Source organism: Mesoplodon mirus, assembly GCF_964341445.2.
Source record: "Mesoplodon mirus genome assembly, chromosome: X".
Lineage (NCBI taxonomy): Eukaryota > Metazoa > Chordata > Mammalia > Artiodactyla > Ziphiidae > Mesoplodon > Mesoplodon mirus.
The window spans coordinates 142910346-142928105 of NC_138981.1; positions in this window are offsets into that span (position 1 = coordinate 142910346).

The following is a 17760-nucleotide window of genomic DNA, read 5'->3' on the forward strand; positions in this document are numbered from 1 at the left end:
TTCTTCTTTGTCCACTCATCTGTTGATGGACTTTTTGGTTGCTTCCATGACTTGGCTATTGTAATGCTGCGGCAATGCACATTTGCCTGCCTGTGTCTTTCCAATTCTGTCTTCTTAGGTTATAGGCCCAGGAGTGGGCCTGCTGGATCATATGGTAGCAAAATGTTTACCTTGTAAAGGCACCTCCATTCTGTTCTCATTAGTGGCTCTTACCAGGTCACGTCCCACTTAACGTTGAGGGTATGCACTTCTGCACAACACCTTCAGCATTTATTGTTTGTAGTTTTTTTGCTGAGGTTTATTCTGACTAGTGTGAGCTGGTCCATGTTTGTGGTTGGATTTGCCTGCGTCTCATAATCCATTGAAATTGAGCTTTCTGGCATGTCCTTTTTGTCTTCAAGCTGTGCGTACAGCTCACCTCTTCAAACAGTTTTCTTGAAGTATGTGTGACATTTAGAAAGATTTTGGCCATTACGCCCCTCAAGACGTTTTGAGGGCAGGTTTCATTTACAGCCCTCCAGTACTGGTGCATATGAAGTGACCCTTAGCACAGTTTTTAAAGCTGCTGTTGCAGGTCACGGACAGAGGGTGGCAGCATTTCTGCTTTTCCCAAACTTTTAACTAGGGAAACAGACTACCTTGCAGTGGTATTCCTCGGTTATAAATTAGAGTGGAATGTGCCTGGATAAACCCCGAAAAGCTGATGTTTCTTTACTTATGTTTGTTTTCTACATTGAGTTTATATTTTTTTATTGGAGTCATATTCCATTGTGTACATGGACCACTTTTTCTTTGTGCATTCCTCTGTTGATGGACATTTTCATAGCTTCCAAGTGTTGGCTATGATAAATATTGCTGGAGTGTAGGATTGCCAGTCTGTGTTTTTTTTTTTATTTTTTGCGGTACGTGGGCCACTCACTGCCATGGCTACTCCCATTGCAGAGCACAGGCTCTGGACGCACAGGCCCAGCAGCCATAGCTCACGGGACCAGCCGCTCCGCGGCGTGTGTGATTTTCCCGAACCAGGGCATGAACCCGTGTCCCCTTCTTCGGTGGAAGACCGTCAACCACTGTGCCACTCGTGAAGTCCAGCCTGTGTCTTTTTGATTCTCATCCTCTCAGTCGATAGGCCCAGCAGTGGGCATGCTTGATTGAATGGTAGCTCAGTATTTACCTTTTCAAGGCACCTCCTTTGTGTTTTCCTTACTGGCTCTTACCATGTCCCACATTGAACCAAGGCTAGGCATTTCTCCACAACCCCTTCAGCATTTATTGTTTGCAGAATTTTTGCTGATGGCCATTCTGACTGGTGTGAGCTGTTAGGACTTTTGTAATTTGGATTTGCATGTCTTTAATTCTTTCTAAGGTTCATTTTCCCACACCTTTTAAAATTTCTGTTAAAGAAAAAATGAAAAAAATGGAGAATACAATTAACGTCCTGAAATTGTCTTCTTGAAAGGTTGCCCTCAAAATTGATGTTTTGGTCAATATTCGCCCCCAGGACTGTTTTTGAGGGCAGGTGTCATTCACAGGCCTGTAATGAGTGTGAATATTTAGTGACCATTAGCACTGCGTTTAAAGCTGCTGTTGTGGTAAACGGCCACTAGGCGGCAGCATTTCTCCATTCCCAAATCTGGTTACTAGGGCAGCAGAGCCCTTCTGGAATCCCTGTTCCTAAGTTGTAAATTGAAATGGAATGTGCCAGGAGAAACCCCCATAAGTTTATGTTACATTATTTCCTGTTTGTTGTTTTAGTTTTTTTTAATTGGGGTAATGATTAGAATATTGTTTGTGCTAGGTGTAGACAATCTGGTTCATTTGTGCATAACATATATATATCTATCTATATCTATATCTATATCTATATCTATATATATTCATGTACAGATCCACTTCCCATGTAAATTATGGCAGAGTGTTCCATAGACCTCCCTTACTATACGGTCGGTCTTTTGATATATGTATTTATTAGGTATTTGTACACGTATGGTAACCCTAATCTCTAATTTTTCCATTCCCCCCACCTTTCCTTTTAGACAAGCATAGTTTGTTTTCTAAGTGTGTGAGTGTCTTTCTCTGTGCAAATAAGTTCATTTGTGTCAGTTGTTCGATAACGCCTATAAGTGATATCATAGGATATGTCTTTTGCTTTCCGACTTACCTCATGTTCTGTGATTATCTCTAGGCTCAACTATGGTGCCTCAAAGAGCAGTGTTTCATTGTTTTTCATGGCTAATATTCTATTGTGTACATGAACCACTTCTTCTTTTTCAACTGATATGGTGATGGACATTTTGGTTGCTTCCGTGTCTTGGCTATTGTGAAAATTCCTGCAGTGCAGCTGTTGAAGCCTGTGCCTTCTCGACTCTGGACTTGTCAGGTGAGAGTCTCAGCGGTGGACCTGCTGAACGGAATGGTGGCTCAATTTTTACTTTTAAACGCAGCTCCTTTCTATTCTCATTATTGGCTGTCACCACTTTACATCTCACCAGCAGCTAGAGGGTACACAGTTCTCTAAAACCCCTTCAGCATGTAATGTTTGTAGACTTTTAGTTGATGGTAGTTGACATGTGTGAGTTGAAACCTTTTTGGAGGTTAGATCTGCATGAGTGTAATAATTACTGATGTGGAGCTTTTATCCATTTTCCTCTTTTTTGAAAGTGAGTGAGTAAAACTTAGCCCTCCATACAATCTCCTTGAAAAATTTGAGAGTTTTGAAACTTTTTGGCCATTCCCTACCTCCGCACAATTTTTTAGGGCAGGTGTCCTTTACAGCCCTGAATCCTTGTGAATGTTAAGTGACCATTAGCTGTGGGTTTAAAGCCGCTCTTGTGGGAAACGGCCACGAGGTGGCAGCATTTCTTCATGTCCAACTCTGGGTTTTTGGGCATCAGAGCTTTCCTGGCAATCGTGTTAGTAAGCTGCGAATTAGAGTGGAATGTGCCAGCGCAAACACCCAAGGGCTTATATCTCCTAAATTGTTGTTTGTTATTTAAATTTAATTTTTTAAATTATCAGAGCAAATTTGATCAAAATGTAGATTCTCCTAGGTGTACAGTTTCTGGTTCATCCTATCAGTGTATCTGTCTATTCCTCTTTGGATCCTTTCCCGTGTATGTTATTATAGAGTGTTGAGTAGACCGCTCTTCGTATTCCCTAGGTATTTTGTGATTATATATTTCCTATGTATTAGTATATGTCTGTTAACCCCCATATCCTAATTCATACAATCCTTACACCTTTCCATTTGGTTAAACATAATTTGGTGTTCTGAATTTATGTGTGTCCTTCTCTTGGGGATTATTTCATGAGTATCAATTTTTAGGTAACACCTATAAGTGACGTCATAGGATGTCGGCCTTTCGGTTGCTTTCTTACTTCAAGTTGGGTGATTATCTCTTGGTCCTTCTATGGTGGTGCCAACGGCACAGTTCTGTGCTTTTTCATGGCTAATATTCCATTGTGTACATGGGCGACTTCTTCTTGGTGCATTTTTCTGTTGATGGACATTTTGGTTTCTTCCAGGTCCTGGCTATGGTACATTTTGCTGCAGTGCGGGATTGCCCGCCTGTGTCTTTTTGATTCTGGTCTACACCAGTGATAGTCCCATGAGTGGGCCTACCACATCACATGGTAGCTCCATTATTACCCTTAAACGCACCTCCATTCTGCTCTCACTACTGGCTCTTACCAGGTTACATCCCACCGGCAGCTAAAGGGTACGCAGTTCTCTAAAACCCCTTCAGCCTTTATTGTTTGTAGACATTTTTTACTGATGATCATTCTGACGGCTGTGAGGTGAACGTTTGTGTACACTGGATTTGCATGGCTTTATTAATTCCTGCTGTTCAGCCTTTTTCCATTCCCGTTTTTTTAAGAAAAAAGAAATAAAGAAAAAGAAACAGAAGACAAATGTGCATAAATTATGCCTCTTGAAACTGTCGGTTTGAAATATGGACGCCTTTTGAATTTTTTGGTCGACATACGACCCCAGGATTGGTTTTCCGGGCAGGTGTGATTTACAGGCCTGCAAGTATTTTGAATATCAACTGACCATTGATGCTGGGATGAAAGCTGCTGTTGTGTGAAACGCCCACAAGGTGGCAGCAGTTCTGCTTTACCAAATCTGGTGACTAGGGCAACAGAGCCTCAATGGAAGTCGTGTTCTAGGTTGTAATTTAGAATGGAATGTGCCAGGAAAAAGCCCCTTAAGTAGATGTCTCCCTACTTCTTGTTCATTTTTTTAAATTTAATTTTTATGTTTACCACAGCAAGTTTGATTACAAAGTTTGGCTTGTTCTAGGTGTGCAAGATGTGGTTCTTTGACACATACACATATGTCTTTTCTTCCTGGAATCCTTTTCCCATGTACGTTATGACAGAACGTTGAGTAGTCTTCTCTTGGTATTCCGTAGGTCTTTGGTGATTATATATTTCCCCTGTGTTTGTATACGTCTGTTAACCCTGATATGCTAATGTATCCAATCCTCACAAATTTCCATTGGGGAACCATAAGTTTGTTTAATGAATCTGTGGTTGGCCTTCTCTGTGGAAATATCTTCACTGGTATGAATTTATAGGTAATACCTATAAGTGATATCATAGGATATGTGTCTTTCTCTTTCTGACATACTACAAGTTGTGTGATTACCTCTAGACTCATCTACGGTGCTGCAAATGGCATCGTGTTCTTTATTTCCTTGGCTAATACTCTGTCTGTACATGTACCAGTTCTTCTTTGTCCACTCATCTGTTGATGGACTTTTTGGTTGCTTCCATGACTTGGCTATTGTAATGCTGCGGCAATGCACATTTGCCTGCCTGTGTCTTTCCAATTCTGTCTTCTTAGGTTATAGGCCCAGGAGTGGGCCTGCTGGATCATATGGTAGCAAAATGTTTACCTTGTAAAGGCACCTCCATTCTGTTCTCATTAGTGGCTCTTACCAGGTCACGTCCCACTTAACGTTGAGGGTATGCACTTCTGCACAACACCTTCAGCATTTATTGTTTGTAGTTTTTTTGCTGAGGTTTATTCTGACTAGTGTGAGCTGGTCCATGTTTGTGGTTGGATTTGCCTGCGTCTCATAATCCATTGAAATTGAGCTTTCTGGCATGTCCTTTTTGTCTTCAAGCTGTGCGTACAGCTCACCTCTTCAAACAGTTTTCTTGAAGTATGTGTGACATTTAGAAAGATTTTGGCCATTACGCCCCTCAAGACGTTTTGAGGGCAGGTTTCATTTACAGCCCTCCAGTACTGGTGCATATGAAGTGACCCTTAGCACAGTTTTTAAAGCTGCTGTTGCAGGTCACGGACAGAGGGTGGCAGCATTTCTGCTTTTCCCAAACTTTTAACTAGGGAAACAGACTACCTTGCAGTGGTATTCCTCGGTTATAAATTAGAGTGGAATGTGCCTGGATAAACCCCGAAAAGCTGATGTTTCTTTACTTATGTTTGTTTTCTACATTGAGTTTATATTTTTTTATTGGAGTCATATTCCATTGTGTACATGGACCACTTTTTCTTTGTGCATTCCTCTGTTGATGGACATTTTCATAGCTTCCAAGTGTTGGCTATGATAAATATTGCTGGAGTGTAGGATTGCCAGTCTGTGTTTTTTTTTTTATTTTTTGCGGTACGTGGGCCACTCACTGCCATGGCTACTCCCATTGCAGAGCACAGGCTCTGGACGCACAGGCCCAGCAGCCATAGCTCACGGGACCAGCCGCTCCGCGGCGTGTGTGATTTTCCCGAACCAGGGCATGAACCCGTGTCCCCTTCTTCGGTGGAAGACCGTCAACCACTGTGCCACTCGTGAAGTCCAGCCTGTGTCTTTTTGATTCTCATCCTCTCAGTCGATAGGCCCAGCAGTGGGCATGCTTGATTGAATGGTAGCTCAGTATTTACCTTTTCAAGGCACCTCCTTTGTGTTTTCCTTACTGGCTCTTACCATGTCCCACATTGAACCAAGGCTAGGCATTTCTCCACAACCCCTTCAGCATTTATTGTTTGCAGAATTTTTGCTGATGGCCATTCTGACTGGTGTGAGCTGTTAGGACTTTTGTAATTTGGATTTGCATGTCTTTAATTCTTTCTAAGGTTCATTTTCCCACACCTTTTAAAATTTCTGTTAAAGAAAAAATGAAAAAAATGGAGAATACAATTAACGTCCTGAAATTGTCTTCTTGAAAGGTTGCCCTCAAAATTGATGTTTTGGTCAATATTCGCCCCCAGGACTGTTTTTGAGGGCAGGTGTCATTCACAGGCCTGTAATGAGTGTGAATATTTAGTGACCATTAGCACTGCGTTTAAAGCTGCTGTTGTGGTAAACGGCCACTAGGCGGCAGCATTTCTCCATTCCCAAATCTGGTTACTAGGGCAGCAGAGCCCTTCTGGAATCCCTGTTCCTAAGTTGTAAATTGAAATGGAATGTGCCAGGAGAAACCCCCATAAGTTTATGTTACATTATTTCCTGTTTGTTGTTTTAGTTTTTTTTAATTGGGGTAATGATTAGAATATTGTTTGTGCTAGGTGTAGACAATCTGGTTCATTTGTGCATAACATATATATATCTATCTATATCTATATCTATATCTATATCTATATATATTCATGTACAGATCCACTTCCCATGTAAATTATGGCAGAGTGTTCCATAGACCTCCCTTACTATACGGTCGGTCTTTTGATATATGTATTTATTAGGTATTTGTACACGTATGGTAACCCTAATCTCTAATTTTTCCATTCCCCCCACCTTTCCTTTTAGACAAGCATAGTTTGTTTTCTAAGTGTGTGAGTGTCTTTCTCTGTGCAAATAAGTTCATTTGTGTCAGTTGTTCGATAACGCCTATAAGTGATATCATAGGATATGTCTTTTGCTTTCCGACTTACCTCATGTTCTGTGATTATCTCTAGGCTCAACTATGGTGCCTCAAAGAGCAGTGTTTCATTGTTTTTCATGGCTAATATTCTATTGTGTACATGAACCACTTCTTCTTTTTCAACTGATATGGTGATGGACATTTTGGTTGCTTCCGTGTCTTGGCTATTGTGAAAATTCCTGCAGTGCAGCTGTTGAAGCCTGTGCCTTCTCGACTCTGGACTTGTCAGGTGAGAGTCTCAGCGGTGGGCCTGCTGAACGGAATGGTGGCTCAATTTTTACTTTTAAACGCAGCTCCTTTCTATTCTCATTATTGGCTGTCACCACTTTACATCTCACCAGCAGCTAGAGGGTACACAGTTCTCTAAAACCCCTTCAGCATGTAATGTTTGTAGACTTTTAGTTGATGGTAGTTGACATGTGTGAGTTGAAACCTTTTTGGAGGTTAGATCTGCATGAGTGTAATAATTACTGATGTGGAGCTTTTATCCATTTTCCTCTTTTTTGAAAGTGAGTGAGTAAAACTTAGCCCTCCATACAATCTCCTTGAAAAATTTGAGAGTTTTGAAACTTTTTGGCCATTCCCTACCTCCGCACAATTTTTTAGGGCAGGTGTCCTTTACAGCCCTGAATCCTTGTGAATGTTAAGTGACCATTAGCTGTGGGTTTAAAGCCGCTCTTGTGGGAAACGGCCACGAGGCGGCAGCCTTTCTTCATTTCCAACTCTGGGTTTTTGGGCCACAGAGCTTTCCTGGCAATCGTGTTAGTAAGCTGCGAATTAGAGTGGAATGTGCCAGCGCAAACACCCAAGGGCTTATATCTCCTAAATTGTTGTTTGTTATTTAAATTTAATTTTTTAAATTATCAGAGCAAATTTGATCAAAATGTAGATTCTCCTAGGTGTACAGTTTCTGGTTCATCCTATCAGTGTATCTGTCTATTCCTGTTTGGATCCTTTCCCGTGTATGTTATTATAGAGTGTTGAGTAGACCGCTCTTCGTATTCCCTAGGTATTTTGTGATTATATATTTCCTATGTATTAGTATATGTCTGTTAACCCCCATATCCTAATTCATACAATCCTTACACCTTTCCATTTGGTTAAACATAATTTGGTGTTCTGAATTTATGTGTGTCCTTCTCTTGGGGATTATTTCATGAGTATCAATTTTTAGGTAACACCTATAAGTGACGTCATAGGATGTCGGCCTTTCGGTTGCTTTCTTACTTCAAGTTGGGTGATTATCTCTTGGTCCTTCTATGGTGGTGCCAACGGCACAGTTCTGTGCTTTTTCATGGCTAATATTCCATTGTGTACATGGGCGACTTCTTCTTGGTGCATTTTTCTGTTGATGGACATTTTGGTTTCTTCCAGGTCCTGGCTATGGTACATTTTGCTGCAGTGCGGGATTGCCCACCTGTGTCTTTTTGATTCTGGTCTACTCCAGTGATAGTCCCATGAGTGGGCCTACCACATCACATGGTAGCTCCATTATTACCCTTAAACGCACCTCCATTCTGCTCTCACTACTGGCTCTTACCAGGTTACATCCCACCGGCAGCTAAAGGGTACGCAGTTCTCTAAAACCCCTTCAGCCTTTATTGTTTGTAGACATTTTTTACTGATGATCATTCTGACGGCTGTGAGGTGAACGTTTGTGTACACTGGATTTGCATGGCTTTATTAATTCCTGCTGTTCAGCCTTTTTCCATTCCCGTTTTTTTAAGAAAAAAGAAATAAAGAAAAAGAAACAGAAGACAAATGTGCATAAATTATGCCTCTTGAAACTGTCGGTTTGAAATATGGACGCCTTTTGAATTTTTTGGTCGACATACGACCCCAGGATTGGTTTTCCGGGCAGGTGTGATTTACAGGCCTGCAAGTATTTTGAATATCAACTGACCATTGATGCTGGGATGAAAGCTGCTGTTGTGTGAAACGCCCACAAGGTGGCAGCAGTTCTACTTTACCAAATCTGGTGACTAGGGCAACAGAGCCTCAATGGAAGTCGTGTTCTAGGTTGTAATTTAGAATGGAATGTGCCAGGAAAAAGCCCCTTAAGTAGATGTCTCCCTACTTCTTGTTCATTTTTTTAAATTTAATTTTTATGTTTACCACAGCAAGTTTGATTACAAAGTTTGGCTTGTTCTAGGTGTGCAAGATGTGGTTCTTTGACACATACACATATGTCTTTTCTTCCTGGAATCCTTTTCCCATGTACGTTATGACAGAACGTTGAGTAGTCTTCTCTTGGTATTCCGTAGGTCTTTGGTGATTATATATTTCCCCTGTGTTTGTATACGTCTGTTAACCCTGATATGCTAATGTATCCAATCCTCACAAATTTCCATTGGGGAACCATAAGTTTGTTTAATGAATCTGTGGTTGGCCTTCTCTGTGGAAATATCTTCACTGGTATGAATTTATAGGTAATACCTATAAGTGATATCATAGGATATGTGTCTTTTCTCTTTCTGACATACTACAAGTTGTGTGATTACCTCTAGACTCATCTACGGTGCTGCAAATGGCATCGTGTCCTTTATTTCCTTGGCTAATACTCTGTCTGTACATGTACCAGTTCTTCTTTGTCCACTCATCTGTTGATGGACTTTTTGGTTGCTTCCATGACTTGGCTATTGTAATGCTGCGGCAATGCACATTTGCCTGCCTGTGTCTTTCCAATTCTGTCTTCTTAGGTTATAGGCCCAGGAGTGGGCCTGCTGGATCATATGGTAGCAAAATGTTTACCTTGTAAAGGCACCTCCATTCTGTTCTCATTAGTGGCTCTTACCAGGTCACGTCCCACTTAACGTTGAGGGTATGCACTTCTGCACAACACCTTCAGCATTTATTGTTTGTAGTTTTTTTGCTGAGGTTTATTCTGACTAGTGTGAGCTGGTCCATGTTTGTGGTTGGATTTGCCTGCGTCTCATAATCCATTGAAATTGAGCTTTCTGGCATGTCCTTTTTGTCTTCAAGCTGTGCGTACAGCTTACCTCTTCAAACTGTTTTCTTGAAGTATGTGTGACATTTAGAAAGATTTTGGCCATTACGCCCCTCAAGACGTTTTGAGGGCAGGTTTCATTTACAGCCCTCCAGTACTGGTGCATATGAAGTGACCCTTAGCACAGTTTTTAAAGCTACTGTTGCAGGTCACGGACAGAGGGTGGCAGCATTTCTGCTTTTCCCAAACTTTTAACTAGGGAAACAGACTACCTTGCAGTGGTATTCCTCGGTTATAAATTAGAGTGGAATGTGCCTGGATAAACCCCGAAAAGCTGATGTTTCTTTACTTATGTTTGTTTTCTACATTGAGTTTATATTTTTTTATTGGAGTCATATTCCATTGTGTACATGGGCCACTTTATCTTTGTGCATTCCTCTGTTGATGGACATTTTCACAGCTTCCAAGTGTTGGCTATGATAAATATTGCTGGAGTGTAGGATTGCCAGTCTGTGTTTTTTTTTTATTTTTTGCGGTACGTGGGCCACTCACTGCCATGGCTACTCCCATTGCAGAGCACAGGCTGTGGACGCACAGGCCCAGCAGCCATAGCTCACGGGACCAGCCGCTCCGCGGCGTGTGTGATTTTCCCGAACCAGGGCATGAACCCGTGTCCCCTTCTTCGGTGGAAGACCGTCAACCACTGTGCCACTCGTGAAGTCCAGCCTGTGTCTTTTTGATTCTCATCCTCTCAGTCGATAGGCCCAGCAGTGGGCATGCTTGATTGAATGGTAGCTCAGTATTTACCTTTTCAAGGCACCTCCTTTGTGTTTTCCTTACTGGCTCTTACCATGTCCCACATTGAACCAAGGCTAGGCATTTCTCCACAACCCCTTCAGCATTTATTGTTTGCAGAATTTTTGCTGATGGCCATTCTGACTGGTGTGAGCTGATAGGACTTTTGTAATTTGGATTTGCATGTCTTTAATTCTTTCTAAGGTTCATTTTCCCACACCTTTTAAAATTTCTGTTAAAGAAAAAATGAAAAAAATGGAGAATACAATTAACGTCCTGAAATTGTCTTCTTGAAAGGTTGCCCTCAAAATTGATGTTTTGGTCAATATTCGCCCCCAGGACTGTTTTTGAGGGCAGGTGTCATTCACAGGCCTGTAATGAGTGTGAATATTTAGTGACCATTAGCACTGCGTTTAAAGCTGCTGTTGTGGTAAACGGCCACTAGGCGGCAGCATTTCTCCATTCCCAAATCTGGTTACTAGGGCAGCAGAGCCCTTCTGGAATCCCTGTTCCTAAGTTGTAAATTGAAATGGAATGTGCCAGGAGAAACCCCCATAAGTTTATGTTACATTATTTCCTGTTTGTTGTTTTAGTTTTTTTTTAATTGGGGTAATGATTAGAATATTGTTTGTGCTAGGTGTAGACAATCTGGTTCATTTGTGCATAACATGTATATATCTATCTATATCTATATCTATATCTATATATATTCATGTACAGATCCACTTCCCATGTAAATTATGGCAGAGTGTTCCATAGACCTCCCTTACTATACGGTCGGTCTTTTGATATATGTATTTATTAGGTATTTGTACACGTATGGTAACCCTAATCTCTAATTTTTCCATTCCCCCCACCTTTCCTTTTAGACAAGCATAGTTTGTTTTCTAAGTGTGTGAGTGTCTTTCTCTGTGCAAATAAGTTCATTTGTGTCAGTTGTTCGATAACGCCTATAAGTGATATCATAGGATATGTCTTTTGCTTTCCGACTTACCTCATGTTCTGTGATTATCTCTAGGCTCAACTATGGTGCCTCAAAGAGCAGTGTTTCATTGTTTTTCATGGCTAATATTCTATTGTGTACATGAACCACTTCTTCTTTTTCAACTGATATGGTGATGGACATTTTGGTTGCTTCCGTGTCTTGGCTATTGTGAAAATTCCTGCAGTGCAGCTGTTGAAGCCTGTGCCTTCTCGACTCTGGACTTGTCAGGTGAGAGTCTCAGCGGTGGACCTGCTGAACGGAATGGTGGCTCAATTTTTACTTTTAAACGCAGCTCCTTTCTATTCTCATTATTGGCTGTCACCACTTTACATCTCACCAGCAGCTAGAGGGTACACAGTTCTCTAAAACCCCTTCAGCATGTAATGTTTGTAGACTTTTAGTTGATGGTAGTTGACATGTGTGAGTTGAAACCTTTTTGGAGGTTAGATCTGCATGAGTGTAATAATTACTGATGTGGAGCTTTTATCCATTTTCCTCTTTTTTGAAAGTGAGTGAGTAAAACTTAGCCCTCCATACAATCTCCTTGAAAAATTTGAGAGTTTTGAAACTTTTTGGCCATTCCCTACCTCCGCACAATTTTTTAGGGCAGGTGTCCTTTACAGCCCTGAATCCTTGTGAATGTTAAGTGACCATTAGCTGTGGGTTTAAAGCCGCTCTTGTGGGAAACGGCCACGAGGTGGCAGCATTTCTTCATGTCCAACTCTGGGTTTTTGGGCAACAGAGCTTTCCTGGCAATCGTGTTAGTAAGCTGCGAATTAGAGTGGAATGTGCCAGCGCAAACACCCAAGGGCTTATATCTCCTAAATTGTTGTTTGTTATTTAAATTTAATTTTTTAAATTATCAGAGCAAATTTGATCAAAATGTAGATTCTCCTAGGTGTACAGTTTCTGGTTCATCCTATCAGTGTATCTGTCTATTCCTGTTTGGATCCTTTCCCGTGTATGTTATTATAGAGTGTTGAGTAGACCGCTCTTCGTATTCCCTAGGTATTTTGTGATTATATATTTCCTATGTATTAGTATATGTCTGTTAACCCCCATATCCTAATTCATACAATCCTTACACCATTCCATTTGGTTAAACATAATTTGGTTTTCTGAATCTCTGTGTGTCCTTCTCTTGGAGATTATTTCATGAGTATCAATTTTTAGGTAACACCTATAAGTGACGTCATAGGATGTCGGCCTTTCGGTTGCTTTCTTACTTCAAGTTGGGTGATTATCTCTTGGTCCTTCTATGGTGGTGCCAACGGCACAGTTCTGTGCTTTTTCATGGCTAATATTCCATTGTGTACATGGGCGACTTCTTCTTGGTGCATTTTTCTGTTGATGGACATTTTGGTTTCTTCCAGGTCCTGGCTATGGTACATTTTGCTGCAGTGCGGGATTGCCCGCCTGTGTCTTTTTGATTCTGGTCTACACCAGTGATAGTCCCATGAGTGGGCCTACCACATCACATGGTAGCTCCATTATTACCCTTAAACGCACCTCCATTCTGCTCTCACTACTGGCTCTTACCAGGTTACATCCCACCGGCAGCTAAAGGGTACGCAGTTCTCTAAAACCCCTTCAGCCTTTATTGTTTGTAGACATTTTTTACTGATGATCATTCTGACGGCTGTGAGGTGAACGTTTGTGTACACTGGATTTGCATGGCTTTATTAATTCCTGCTGTTCAGCCTTTTTCCATTCCCGTTTTTTTAAGAAAAAAGAAATAAAGAAAAAGAAACAGAAGACAAATGTGCATAAATTATGCCTCTTGAAACTGTCGGTTTGAAATATGGACGCCTTTTGAATTTTTTGGTCGACATACGACCCCAGGATTGGTTTTCCGGGCAGGTGTGATTTACAGGCCTGCAAGTATTTTGAATATCAACTGACCATTGATGCTGGGATGAAAGCTGCTGTTGTGTGAAACGCCCACAAGGTGGCAGCAGTTCTGCTTTACCAAATCTGGTGACTAGGGCAACAGAGCCTCAATGGAAGTCGTGTTCTAGGTTGTAATTTAGAATGGAATGTGCCAGGAAAAAGCCCCTTAAGTAGATGTCTCCCTACTTCTTGTTCATTTTTTTAAATTTAATTTTTATGTTTACCACAGCAAGTTTGATTACAAAGTTTGGCTTGTTCTAGGTGTGCAAGATGTGGTTCTTTGACACATACACATATGTCTTTTCTTCCTGGAATCCTTTTCCCATGTACGTTATGACAGAACGTTGAGTAGTCTTCTCTTGGTATTCCGTAGGTCTTTGGTGATTATATATTTCCCCTGTGTTTGTATACGTCTGTTAACCCTGATATGCTAATGTATCCAATCCTCACAAATTTCCATTGGGGAACCATAAGTTTGTTTAATGAATCTGTGGTTGGCCTTCTCTGTGGAAATATCTTCACTGGTATGAATTTATAGGTAATACCTATAAGTGATATCATAGGATATGTGTCTTTCTCTTTCTGACATACTACAAGTTGTGTGATTACCTCTAGACTCATCTACGGTGCTGCAAATGGCATCGTGTTCTTTATTTCCTTGGCTAATACTCTGTCTGTACATGTACCAGTTCTTCTTTGTCCACTCATCTGTTGATGGACTTTTTGGTTGCTTCCATGACTTGGCTATTGTAATGCTGCGGCAATGCACATTTGCCTGCCTGTGTCTTTCCAATTCTGTCTTCTTAGGTTATAGGCCCAGGAGTGGGCCTGCTGGATCATATGGTAGCAAAATGTTTACCTTGTAAAGGCACCTCCATTCTGTTCTCATTAGTGGCTCTTACCAGGTCACGTCCCACTTAACGTTGAGGGTATGCACTTCTGCACAACACCTTCAGCATTTATTGTTTGTAGTTTTTTTGCTGAGGTTTATTCTGACTAGTGTGAGCTGGTCCATGTTTGTGGTTGGATTTGCCTGCGTCTCATAATCCATTGAAATTGAGCTTTCTGGCATGTCCTTTTTGTCTTCAAGCTGTGCGTACAGCTCACCTCTTCAAACAGTTTTCTTGAAGTATGTGTGACATTTAGAAAGATTTTGGCCATTACGCCCCTCAAGACGTTTTGAGGGCAGGTTTCATTTACAGCCCTCCAGTACTGGTGCATATGAAGTGACCCTTAGCACAGTTTTTAAAGCTGCTGTTGCAGGTCACGGACAGAGGGTGGCAGCATTTCTGCTTTTCCCAAACTTTTAACTAGGGAAACAGACTACCTTGCAGTGGTATTCCTCGGTTATAAATTAGAGTGGAATGTGCCTGGATAAACCCCGAAAAGCTGATGTTTCTTTACTTATGTTTGTTTTCTACATTGAGTTTATATTTTTTTATTGGAGTCATATTCCATTGTGTACATGGACCACTTTTTCTTTGTGCATTCCTCTGTTGATGGACATTTTCATAGCTTCCAAGTGTTGGCTATGATAAATATTGCTGGAGTGTAGGATTGCCAGTCTGTGTTTTTTTTTTTATTTTTTGCGGTACGTGGGCCACTCACTGCCATGGCTACTCCCATTGCAGAGCACAGGCTCTGGACGCACAGGCCCAGCAGCCATAGCTCACGGGACCAGCCGCTCCACGGCGTGTGTGATTTTCCCGAACCAGGGCATGAACCCGTGTCCCCTTCTTCGGTGGAAGACCGTCAACCACTGTGCCACTCGTGAAGTCCAGCCTGTGTCTTTTTGATTCTCATCCTCTCAGTCGATAGGCCCAGCAGTGGGCATGCTTGATTGAATGGTAGCTCAGTATTTACCTTTTCAAGGCACCTCCTTTGTGTTTTCCTTACTGGCTCTTACCATGTCCCACATTGAACCAAGGCTAGGCATTTCTCCACAACCCCTTCAGCATTTATTGTTTGCAGAATTTTTGCTGATGGCCATTCTGACTGGTGTGAGCTGATAGGACTTTTGTAATTTGGATTTGCATGTCTTTAATTCTTTCTAAGGTTCATTTTCCCACACCTTTTAAAATTTCTGTTAAAGAAAAAATGAAAAAAATGGAGAATACAATTAACGTCCTGAAATTGTCTTCTTGAAAGGTTGCCCTCAAAATTGATGTTTTGGTCAATATTCGCCCCCAGGACTGTTTTTGAGGGCAGGTGTCATTCACAGGCCTGTAATGAGTGTGAATATTTAGTGACCATTAGCACTGCGTTTAAAGCTGCTGTTGTGGTAAACGGCCACTAGGCGGCAGCATTTCTCCATTCCCAAATCTGGTTACTAGGGCAGCAGAGCCCTTCTGGAATCCCTGTTCCTAAGTTGTAAATTGAAATGGAATGTGCCAGGAGAAACCCCCATAAGTTTATGTTACATTATTTCCTGTTTGTTGTTTTAGTTTTTTTTAATTGGGGTAATGATTAGAATATTGTTTGTGCTAGGTGTAGACAATCTGGTTCATTTGTGCATAACATATATATATCTATCTATATCTATATCTATATCTATATCTATATATATTCATGTACAGATCCACTTCCCATGTAAATTATGGCAGAGTGTTCCATAGACCTCCCTTACTATACGGTCGGTCTTTTGATATATGTATTTATTAGGTATTTGTACACGTATGGTAACCCTAATCTCTAATTTTTCCATTCCCCCCACCTTTCCTTTTAGACAAGCATAGTTTGTTTTCTAAGTGTGTGAGTGTCTTTCTCTGTGCAAATAAGTTCATTTGTGTCAGTTGTTCGATAACGCCTATAAGTGATATCATAGGATATGTCTTTTGCTTTCCGACTTACCTCATGTTCTGTGATTATCTCTAGGCTCAACTATGGTGCCTCAAAGAGCAGTGTTTCATTGTTTTTCATGGCTAATATTCTATTGTGTACATGAACCACTTCTTCTTTTTCAACTGATATGGTGATGGACATTTTGGTTGCTTCCGTGTCTTGGCTATTGTGAAAATTCCTGCAGTGCAGCTGTTGAAGCCTGTGCCTTCTCGACTCTGGACTTGTCAGGTGAGAGTCTCAGCGGTGGACCTGCTGAACGGAATGGTGGCTCAATTTTTACTTTTAAACGCAGCTCCTTTCTATTCTCATTATTGGCTGTCACCACTTTACATCTCACCAGCAGCTAGAGGGTACACAGTTCTCTAAAACCCCTTCAGCATGTAATGTTTGTAGACTTTTAGTTGATGGTAGTTGACATGTGTGAGTTGAAACCTTTTTGGAGGTTAGATCTGCATGAGTGTAATAATTACTGATGTGGAGCTTTTATCCATTTTCCTCTTTTTTGAAAGTGAGTGAGTAAAACTTAGCCCTCCATACAATCTCCTTGAAAAATTTGAGAGTTTTGAAACTTTTTGGCCATTCCCTACCTCCGCACAATTTTTTAGGGCAGGTGTCCTTTACAGCCCTGAATCCTTGTGAATGTTAAGTGACCATTAGCTGTGGGTTTAAAGCCGCTCTTGTGGGAAACGGCCACGAGGTGGCAGCATTTCTTCATGTCCAACTCTGGGTTTTTGGGCATCAGAGCTTTCCTGGCAATCGTGTTAGTAAGCTGCGAATTAGAGTGGAATGTGCCAGCGCAAACACCCAAGGGCTTATATCTCCTAAATTGTTGTTTGTTATTTAAATTTAATTTTTTAAATTATCAGAGCAAATTTGATCAAAATGTAGATTCTCCTAGGTGTACAGTTTCTGGTTCATCCTATCAGTGTATCTGTCTATTCCTCTTTGGATCCTTTCCCGTGTATGTTATTATAGAGTGTTGAGTAGACCGCTCTTCGTATTCCCTAGGTATTTTGTGATTATATATTTCCTATGTATTAGTATATGTCTGTTAACCCCCATATCCTAATTCATACAATCCTTACACCTTTCCATTTGGTTAAACATAATTTGGTGTTCTGAATTTATGTGTGTCCTTCTCTTGGGGATTATTTCATGAGTATCAATTTTTAGGTAACACCTATAAGTGACGTCATAGGATGTCGACCTTTCGGTTGCTTTCTTACTTCAAGTTGGGTGATTATCTCTTGGTCCTTCTATGGTGGTGCCAACGGCACAGTTCTGTGCTTTTTCATGGCTAATATTCCATTGTGTACATGGGCGACTTCTTCTTGGTGCATTTTTCTGTTGATGGACATTTTGGTTTCTTCCAGGTCCTGGCTATGGTACATTTTGCTGCAGTGCGGGATTGCCCGCCTGT